At 38.7% G+C, this 6590-nt stretch overlaps 2 pseudogenes; one reads left to right on the top strand and one right to left on the bottom strand.

The window, feature by feature from the left end:
* Positions 1 to 1402: 1402 nt before the first annotated feature.
* On the bottom strand, positions 1403 to 1973 carry LOC100300972 (large ribosomal subunit protein uL23-like; annotated as a pseudogene).
* A 429-nt stretch (positions 1974 to 2402) lies between these two features.
* LOC112448888 (small ribosomal subunit protein uS15-like) overlaps positions 2403 to 6590 on the top strand; it is a 43812-nt pseudogene continuing 39624 nt past the window's right edge.

Raw genomic sequence — 6590 nt, 5'->3', positions numbered from 1 at the left:
GAGAGGGTAATGTGTGTTTGTGAAACCAAGGAGCCAGGCACCATTTTGTCAGGAGTGCAAATTTCTGGGTCTTCACAGAGGTGAGGGTGTCAGGATGTACAGGATGTCACGTTGTACCCTGCCCTTTCCAGTCTCCAGCTGTAGAGAGCACTGTCACTTAGGAAGATGAGTTTTTATTATAAGGATTGTTTGCCTATTTCAAACTATTTTTTCCCTCTTGGCTCTGACTTCTCATTCTTTGACTTTTAAAATCAACTCTAAAGAACACTTTTTGAAAAGCCAGGCTGTTGTCAACTTTTTACTATTACAAACATGATCATGACAAACAGCTTTATACATACATCTTTGTATACTTGTTCAATTATTTCCTGAGGATAAATTCTTAGAAGTAAAATTGCTGAATCAAAAGAAGTAGATGCTTGGGAGGAATTTAGTAAAATTTGCTAAATTACCCTCCAGAAATATAACAATATTCATGTCATCAACTGATTATGACAGTATCCTTTTTCTGTATGCAACAAACATTTTCAAATCTTTGCTAATCTGAAGGTTAAAAATATATCTCCTTCTTGAATTAATTTCATTTTCAGCTACCAAAGATTTTTTTGTTGTTACTTAGGTTTATTTGCTACTTTAATTTCTCCTTTTTGTGAGTTTCCTTTTTATGTTCTTTGTCTATTTTTCTATCACAACATTTAGCTTTATCTTATTTATTAAGCTCAGTCATGTCTGACTCTTATACTACCCCATTGACTATAGCCCTCCAGGCTCCTCTGTCCATGGGATTCTCCAGGAAAGAATACTGGAATGGGTTGCCAATTCCTTCTCCAGGGGATCTTCCTGATCCAGGGATAGAACATGGGTCTTCCACATTGCAAGCAGATTCTTTACCATCTGAGCCACCAGGGAAGCCCTTATTTATTAATAAGAGGTCTTTATCTGTTAAGACTATTAACTGTTTGTACACCATTGCAAGTGTCCCTCCAGTTTGTCCTTTCTCTCTCTCTCTCTTTTTTTTCTAATTTTTCCCCTGATTAACAACATTCTCTCTTGTTCCATCCAGGTTATCAAATTTGGCTTGGAAAAAAACCAACCTAGAAAATCACAGATCTCATAATGGAGTTTCATTATTTGCTGATTCATTTCCTACTGCCACTTCTCCAGGACCTTCCACTCTTGCTCTGAAAAATACAAGGTCACGTCATCAAGCATCATGGTTATCAGAATAGACCATAGCACTTCACGGTCCCACCAGCCCCAGCCCCGCAGTGCCCACTGTCCTGGAAGCTCCCTGGACCTTCCCTGCCCCTTGGCCTCCCATTCTGCCAGACCCTTGTCCTTTGTGAGTTTTTTTTAACGTAGTGAAAACTTTTACATTTAGAATTAGTCAGCTGGACTCAGTTTAGATGATCCCAGTTTTGTTGGCAACATTCAAAGCATCATAGTCTGGAGGCAGCTGAACCTATGCCTTCTCCTCTCCATCAGATCTGATCAGGGTGTTGTCCTTTGCCATGCCAATGTCATAGAGCTTCTTCACAGCCTGTTTGGTTTGGTGCTTGTTGGCCTCAACAGCCACAGTGAACTCCAGTGCGTTGCTGTCCTCTGTTTCCTTCATGGTTGACTCTGTGGTGAGTAGGAACTTGATGATGGCATAGTGGTCAAGCTTCTTCTCCTAGGGGCGCTCTTCAGAGGATGTTTGGGCTGCCTCCTGAACCACAGTGTTTTGAACCATGGGAAGGTGGGTGACGTCTGGATCTTTTTTTGTTTCTGGCTGTGGACACCTTTCAACACTGCTTTCTTGGCCTCAGAGCCTTTGCTTTGGCTTCAGCTTTGGGAGAGTCAGGGGCTTCCTTCTTTGTCTTTGGTGCCATCTTTGTGCAAAGGCCTGTCCTTTGTGCTTATCATTGTTTGTAGCATTCACTTTGCTTTGTCTTTCTTGATCATACAAAATTTTATTATTATTATTATTATCATTTGTGGCACTGTTGCTCAGCTTTTGGGATCTTAGTTCCCTGACCAGTGATCGAAACTGCACCCTGGCAGTGAAAGCACCAAGTCCTAACCACTGGAACACCGAGGAATTCCCAAAATTTTATTATTTTTGTTTAGACAAATCTATCTGATACTTGCCTTTAGAAGAAAAATTCCTGAAAGAAGCCAGAGGGGAAAAAAACCACCTTAATTATAGGGAACAAAGATATGAATTACATCAGACTTCTCTTTAGAAACCATACAAGCAAGAAGAGATTAGAGTGAACTATTTAGTGTTGAACCAAAAAAGCTACCAAACTAGATAGCTGTATCCAGTTAAATTATCTTTCAAAAGTGAAGGAGAAATAAAGACTTTTTCAGGCAAATAAAAGCAAAGGAACTTGTCACCAGTCATCCTGCCCTTATGAGAAATGGTAAAAGAGATTCTTCCAAGAGAAGAATGTATAGATCATATATCTGCTGCTGCTGCTGCTAAGTCACTTCAGTCGTATCCGACTCTGTGCAACCCCATAGACAGCAGCCCACCAGGATCCACCATCCCTGGGATTCTCCAGGCAAGAACACTGGAGTGGGTTGCCATTTCCTTCTCCAATGCGTGAAAGTGAAAAGTGAAAGTGAAGTCGCTCAGTCATGTCAGACTCTTAGCAACCCCATGGACTGCAGCCTACCAGGCTCCTCCGTCCATGGGATTTTCCAGGCAAGAATACTGGAATGGGGTGCCATTGCCTTCTCCAGATCATATATCTAGACCTGTAGAAAATACATATTAGAAACTCAGATCGACATCTGAAGAAAGATGAATATTAGAGAGAAGAAACTAATGAAAGTAAAATAAAACTTTATATTTTTGTTATTCTTAATTGGTCTAATAGATAACTGCCTGTCCAAAAATAACAGTAGCAATAATGTATTGGTTGATTATAGCTTATGAATAAGTGAAATGAATGACAGCAATGTTACAAGGGACAAGAGGGGAAATTGGGAATCCTCTGTTATAAGGCACATGTCCTACCTATGAAGCAGTATAAATAGACTTACATTAGTTGTAAAGAAGTATAATCAATGGGCCAAGAAAAAATGGAATAATATAAAATGCTCAATTAAAAACAGAGAAGGCAGGATGGGAGGAAGCAGGGCAGTGTGAGGTCACTTCACTTCCTGTGTGCAGGGTGGCTTCCTGCGCTCCCACCCTTGTTCTCTTGTGTGAATAAGAGAAGACTGCCACCCTTGTGTGTCTCACGCAGGCCCCTGGAAGGGTCTGTCCCAGTTGGCTCTGCCTTACCACTGCAGTCACTCCCCCTGGCTAAAATTGACATCTGAAGACATGAAGAAGCAGATCTACAACCTGGCCAAGAAAGGCCTGCCTCAGAGTGATCCTGAGATGCTCACATTGCCTGTGGCAGGCAATAAAATCTCGAGAATTCTGAAGTTCAAAGGACTTCCTCCTGATCTTCCTGAGGATCTCTAGCATTGAATTAAGAAATTGTTGCTGTTTGAGAGTATCGTCAGAAGAATAGAAAGGATAAAGATGCTAAATTCCTGTTGATTCTGATCGAGAACTGCATTCACAGGTTCACGCAACATTGTAAGACCAAAACGGTCCTTCCCTCACCCCGCCCCCAAGCAATTTGGAAATCCTAGTCATCCACAGCCCCTGCTCTGGTTGCACAAATTTGTCTATGTACTCCAGCAATAAAATTATTGTTTAACCAGGAAAAAAAAAAAACAGATAAGGCAGAAAAAGAGGGGAAGATAAGAAACAAGGAACAATGCAATGACTAGAAAACAGTTGCAAATATGATAGATATGAATAAATTATATCAATAATCATTTCAAATGTGAAAGGTCTAAATACACCAATTAAAAAACAGAAATTGAGGGAGTGTATAAAAACCATGTTGCTTTTAAGGAGCCTACTTTAAATGTAAAGACACATACAGATTGAAAGTAAAGAGGTAGAGACATACATGGGCTTCCCTTTTGGCTCAGCTGGTAAAGAATCCGCCTGCAATGGAGGAGACCTGGGTTTGATCCCTGGGTTGGAATATCCCCTGGAGAAGGGAACAGCTACCCACTCCAGTATTCTGGCCTGGAGAATTCCATGGACTAAATAATCCATGGGGTCGCAAAGAGTCGGACACTACTGATTGACTTACACTTTGACTTTTAGAGACATAAATACCATGGTAACACTAACCTAAAGAATACTGGAGTAGCTGTATTAATTTCAGACAAAGCTGACTTCAGAAAGAGGAAAATTAACATGGTGTTATCACTAATATTAACACTAATATTATTTTATAAATATCAATAGCAAGGAGAATTATTAATGATAAAGGGGTCAAGTCTCCAAGGAAACAACAATTCTGAATGTGTATCTGCTTAACAATAGAGCATCAAGATATGTGAAGCAAAAACTGACAGAATGCAAGGAGAAGTAGAGGAAGCCATTATTATAGTTAAAGATATGAACACTCTCTATTAGTAACTGACAAATCCAACAGACAGAAAATCAGTAAGAATACAGTTGAACTAAACAGCATTATTAATCAACTGGAGTTAACTGACAGTTATAGATTTATTTATCCAAAAATAGCAGAATACACACATTCTCCTCAAGCTTACATGGGATATTCACTAAGATAGCCCACATTCGGTGCCATAAAACACACATTAACAAATTGAAAAGAATAGAAATCCCACAAAGTATTCTCTCACACCACAATGGAATTAAGCCAAAAATCAATAACAGAAAAATAAATGGAAATCTCAAAATATTTGGAAATTAAACCACATACTTCTAAATAACACATCAAAGAATATCTCTAAAAATCCTTAAATATTTTGAACTAAATGAAAATATAACTTAACAAAATCCATGGGATGCAGTGAAAGTAATGGTGTGTGTATGTGTGTTAGTTGCTCAGTCATGTCCGAGCAAACTTTGTGACCCCACAAACGGTAACCCATCAGGCTTCTCTGTCCATGGAATTCTCCAGGCAAGAACACTGGAGTGGATTGCCATTCCTTTCTCTGAGAGCAATGGTAAGAGAGAAATTTATAGCACTGAATTCATATTTTAGAAATGGAGAAAGATTTAAAAATAATAGACTAAGCCTCCAATTTAGGACAGAGAAAGAAAAATAATATAAACCTAAAGGTAGCAGACTACATTACGGCAGATATCAATGAAATTGAAGACAGGAAAATAATAGACAAAATCAGTGAAACCAAAACCTGGTTCTTTGAAAAGATCAATATTTTCCATTGGATCTCCAAAGTAGACATACCAATGGCCAGCAGGCACATGAAAAGATACTCAACATATCTACTTATTAGAGAAATGTGAATCAAAACTACAATGAGATATGACTCACACCAGTCAGAATGGCCATTATTATAAAGTCTATAAATAATAAATGCTGGAGAGGGTGTGGAGAAAAGGAATTCAATTACATAGTTGGTGGGAATTTAAATTGGTGCAGCCACTATGGGGAACGGTATGGAGGTTCCTTAAAAAACTGAAAATAGAGTTATCATATGATCCTACAATCCCCCGGAGGAGGGCATGGCAATGCACTCCAGTATTCTTGCCTGGAGCATCCCCATGGACAGAGGAGCCTTGCGGGCTACATTCCATGGGGTCACAAAGAGTTGGACATGATTGAGTGGATAAGCACAGCATCTACAATCTCACTACTAGCCCTATATCTGGAGAACAGTCTAATTTGAAAAGACATATGCACCCCAACGTGCATAGCAGCACTATTTACAATAGCCAAGACACGGAAGCAACCTAAGTATCCATCAACAGATGAATGAAGAAAGATGTCATATGTGTATGTGCACCACTGCTGCTGCTTATTCACTTCAGTCATGCCCGACTCTGTGTGACACTATGGACTGCAGCTCGGCAGGCTCTTCTGTCCATGGGATTCTCTAGGCAAGAGTACTGGAGTGGGTTGCCATGCCTTCCTCAGGAGATCTTCCCGACCCAGGAATCAAACCCATGTCTCCTGCATTGCAGGCAGATTCTTTACCGCTGAGCCACTAGGGAAGCCTGTGTATATGCATACATATATATATGTGTTTATCTATATACTATATTATGTAATATATATAAATTAGGACTTTAGTATTAACATATACACACTAGTATATATAATACAGATTAGCAACAAGGATCTACTGTAGAGCACAGGGAACTGCATTCAATGTCTTATAATAAGATTTAATGGAAAGGAATCTGAAAAAGAATATATATATATATATTCAATCACATATATAATTGAATCATTTTGGTGTACACCTGAAACTAATATAACATTGCAAATTCACTATACTTCAAAATTTTTAAATGGTTAAAAATATATATTTGCCTTTGGAATATTTCTTTTTTAAACTGTCCTGACTCTTTACCAAAGGACAATTTATATACAATAAACTTACCCATTATAAGTGTACATTTGTATCAGTACTTCCAATAGAATTTGTACATGGTAGAAATATCCTACAATATGCAAAATCCAATCAGTGGCACTAACTACCCCAAATATGGCTAGTGTGATCTAGAAAATATAAAATATATTTTTAAATTT

Source organism: Bos taurus, chromosome 11 (assembly GCF_002263795.3).
Source record: "Bos taurus isolate L1 Dominette 01449 registration number 42190680 breed Hereford chromosome 11, ARS-UCD2.0, whole genome shotgun sequence".
NCBI classification, from domain to species: domain Eukaryota; kingdom Metazoa; phylum Chordata; class Mammalia; order Artiodactyla; family Bovidae; genus Bos; species Bos taurus.
Note: the sequence above shows the minus strand (reverse complement) of the source record. Positions and strands in the feature narration are given on the sequence as shown.